Below are 4,536 nucleotides of genomic sequence, written 5' to 3'. Positions count from 1 at the left end.
ATTTCTGCCTGGAACATGCTTATCAGCTTAAAGGTATGCAGCATCATTATGTTATGAAGATTTTCTTCAGCAGCAAGAGCACTAACCTTGAATGAAGCAGTTGCTAATCATGTTGCACTAAGCAAATAAAAGTCAGAACTGACCTAATCTTGCTTGCCTAATATCAGTTTCTGCAGACTTCAAGCGTAATGTTCTAATCACTGGCGCAAAACAGCCAATTAATTTGCTTTCCCTACGTGTTTTTACTGGCCAAGATGCATAGGGGAGCAGTGCATTCGGTCATAATCATGCTCCACAAAGATGGGAAATGTTCCCTTTGAGCTTCCAATCATTAGGCCAGCCGAAGTGAAGACAAGCCCATTGACAAGTGAGAATGGCAATAATTTATTTTCTATTGATGGGTTGTGACAAATCATGTCGAAGCGGTGGCTGCATACTGTGGGGCTCAGCTAAGGAAGACTGTGATGGGCAAAGATGAAACCCTTCACAGCTCATTTAGTCCAAATGTAGCCACCTGGGTGGTGAATCGGTTCAACATACCAGCCCAGGCATTCCAGCACAAAATTAGATCGCTAACAGGCAGGCCATATAGGGGTTCCTACAAGGCATTAATCAACAGGGTTGAGCTGTCAAAATGCAGAGTCGGAAATTAAGAAACACCAAAAGGATGAAAATGTGGCAATGCTGTCAAAAAATCAAGAATGTGATTCCTACTGCAGGATTCCAGCCACCATTAAAAAAGCTTAGAAGAAAAATGAATTATAAAGGGGTAAGGAGAGGCATCACCTTCTCCTGTGGAAAATTTTCCTATGATTTTTACACATGTTAATTAGTAAAAGCAGCATGAAGATTTATGTAAGCATGAGCACACCCCTTTTCAACTTAACACTGACAGGTCAGATTACATAGAAGTCCTTCTTACTGCTTCACAGCGTAGTTCATCCCTTATTTAAATTTCTCTTCTACCCAAACCTACTGATGTGCAGAGCATTTGATGTTTCACGCTGCTTCTGAATACAGACACTTCAAACTCTGCAGAATTCTTGGGCTTGCACAGCTTATTTTCTGAACACTCTTTTTGGTAGAAGAGAAATTTCTTACATCTGGAGGTGTAGGCTGTTTGTGTGTGTGTGTGTGTTTGTGTGTGAGAGAGAGAAAGAGAGAGAGAGAGAGAGAGATTACATTTTATCAATATTCTTTTAAGGGCTCATTATCTGCTTTCATAATAGAAAAAAAATATTTAGTGCCATAAACAAATCGAAACAACCAGAGTTTCTGTAACCAAATTTTCCCTGTTCAAAAAACATGCAAAGTTTCTATTACCTAAAAATATATTCTAAATTCAGAAGAACTGCTTTCCAAGTCCCACACAGGTATTTCGCAAAGTGTGGTTCTAAGGACCACAGATCAGAGTGATCTAGAGTGCTCACTGAAAATGCACATGCACAGACCAGTATCTGGGATGGGCCTTGGAACTAGAATTTTAACTGGATCCCCAGAGGGATTCTGAATGCACAGGGAACATGGAAAACCACTTTTTCTTATGTGAATAAACCCCAATCCATTTTCAGGTGTAAACATTAGCTTCTTTCCAACCTTAACACGTCTTCCCATGGACAAGCTATGCTCCATTTGTTCAAAACCTCTCTACTCCTTTCACATTTGCAAGACTTTGATCATGCTGTGCCCTTCCTAGGTCCCTGCCCCATCTTTCCTATCCTCTGAGGTTCAACTCAAATGCTCCCTCCTACACAAAGCCTTCTCCATTAACTCCCAGCTAAAAGTGAATCTTCCGGCTTCTCTGCTAACCCAGCCTTTCGTTTTTACCTTTCATAGCATCACCACTTTCTGTCTGCTATTGCAGTGACCTGTACGCATGCTTTATCTCCTAGTTACTGGCTTGTTCACTCCTTAGGGCCTGACTTCTATGTCTGTTTATACCTCATACCACCTAACTCAGTGCCTTGTGCTATATGTATAGTAAATGTCTGTCGAACTGAACTGTTGAATAATAGATGTTAGTTAATTCAAACCCAAGCTTTATACTTTGAAGTCATTCACAAAGATAAGGGTTCTCTCTTACTGTGTGCTTGGAATGCTCATTAGAATCTTGGAATGGGTTTCCCTGTAAGCAAAATTACATGAGGCCTGTTATTTTGTTTATTTGTTTGTTTTACTTAACTGCAGTTTGTCTGTAAAATGTTACTCTGATTTAGAGTTTCTAAGCTTGCTTTAATGATATTTTCCCTGAAAGAATATTTGTTAATATTTTAAGTCTTGAGCTGAAACAGATATTTAAAATGTATTAATTATGCTGGAAAATAAAGTACATTACAGTATTACAAACCAGTAGAGTTACTAAAAACCATTTGTTTTGTAAATATTTTAGATATTCTTAGTTTTTAAAAAAAAATACCATGAACTATATGGACTTACATATTTGATAGCTTTGTATGATGATTAACTGTCAATGGCTATAATTGTTTATGTCTGATTTGATTTAATACTAATATCATAGACCATAATAAAGCATAAAACATGGAAGCCACAGTTTGGATTTAAGGAATAAGTTCAGCCTGATTGTAAAGCAAAGAAGTGTTTTACTTGGAGCCTCCCTACATTGTGGAAGTACATGAAAGATGAGACACAAAAGTGGATGAATGCTATCAGTTTTGTCAGTCGTGAAAACAGTATGTCTCCTTAGCCTGTTATAATTGTTTATTATCGAGGTACAGTTGACATATAACATGTTAGTTTAAGGTGCACAACATGATTCAGTACTAGTATACATTGCCAAATGATCGCCACACAGTAAGTCTAGTTAACATCTGTCATCATACATAGTTACAAAATTTTTTTTCACGATGAGGAATTTTAAGATCTACTCTTTTAGTAACTTTCAAATATGCAATATGTTATTATTTACTTACCATGTTGTATGATTGTGGTTATTGTTTTAAAACCCCCTTTTATCTATGATGTTCCTGTTTGTTTGGGCACCACAGAAATACAGGGAAAGAATGTTTGCAGGATACTTGAGAATATAATACTTGAAAAAATAAAATAACTCAAGCCAAACTTGTTCTAGTTAGAAGAATAGCCTTTTATCTGCCTCTGTCTTCAGTTACAACACTCTAGATGAGGAGCAGGAGCTGAGGAGATGCCTCTTAGTTTCCTTCACTGCCAAAGATAATTAGGGCAGACTACAGCCAGGGCAGAGTGGCTTGGAAAAGTCCTGAAGGTCTGGGAAAGTATGTTTTTAAAAAGAAGGTGATACGTAAGCTTACCCCTTTCTGACAACTTCGGTCGTTTTAGGACTGAGGTAAAAAATGTTTTCAGGGACCACACATTTCACAAAGTTTGTGTTGCAGCTTAATAGTCATCTCAGTAGGTTTAACTCAGTTGATAATTATAATAGAACAGAAAATTATATTGCATTTTTATTTATATTAGAGTTCTTGGCCACAGGCACCTAGGGAGCCCCTAGATATAACTAAAACCTAATTAGGAGAAAAGAACATTGCTGACTCAATATCTGAATTGGAGAGTAAAAGAAACACGATAATCCCTGATACAAAAACATATAACCATGTCAAAATAAAGAACTAAGAAGGACACTACCTTTAAAATACGCTCTCCACTTCTCTAACCAAAAAAGAACAGCAACGTGGTGTTTAATAAAATAGAGTCAATTTGATCCTTTGCTTAGTCCTCCATTCCAGAGGTGTATTAATGCCCTAAAACTATTTTCACAAACATCACATGTCACTTGGAGACAGAAGTGGAGTGAAAGGTTAGCCCACAAATGTTTGATGAACAGTGATTAGACTTTCAGAGGAGCCTGAAGGAGTGTGATAGATAAGCACTGAGAAAAGAAGAGAGATGAGAATCAGCCAGCCCATGGTAGGAGTTTTTGGGAAACCTTTGATGTGTGAGAAACACTGAAGCATTGGATGAAAGGTTGTTAACACTGACCTCAAGATATTCATGATGCAAGTATTAGAAGAACTCTTGATGATAATCAGATTATATATTAATTTCAGAGAGGCTTGAAGAAGCCAGAGCACAAATAAACAACAAAAAGAAATAGCCTGTCCTTAAGAAAGTTTACCTTATCAGCATGAAAAACCCAACTATGACCTACACATAAAACTCGGGGAAAAAGGGAAAAGGAAAGACAAATGAAGAGTATACATTGGACGAAGGATGGCACAGAGAAACACAGGAAGTGTTCAAAAAAATAATTCTCCAGAGTCTCAAAGAAATTACAGACAACATGACCTCTTGAAAACAATCAAAGGACAATTCAAAAAAGTGGTACAATGACATAAAATGAAAACTGAGCTGGAAAACCCGGGAAAAATGGATAAAGTAGAAATCATTATAGACTTGGAAGCCCCCTTAAAGGCAATAAAAATTAGAATATATAGTTGACCCTTCAATAACATGGATTTGAACTGTGCAAACCACTTTTTTTTATAATACTATAAATGTATTTTCTTTTCCTTAGAATTTTCTTAATAACATTTTCTCTAG

This window comes from Panthera tigris, chromosome A1 (assembly GCF_018350195.1).
Source record: "Panthera tigris isolate Pti1 chromosome A1, P.tigris_Pti1_mat1.1, whole genome shotgun sequence".
In the NCBI taxonomy this organism is placed as follows: Eukaryota; Metazoa; Chordata; class Mammalia; order Carnivora; family Felidae; genus Panthera; species Panthera tigris.
This window is presented reverse-complemented; position numbering follows the sequence as displayed.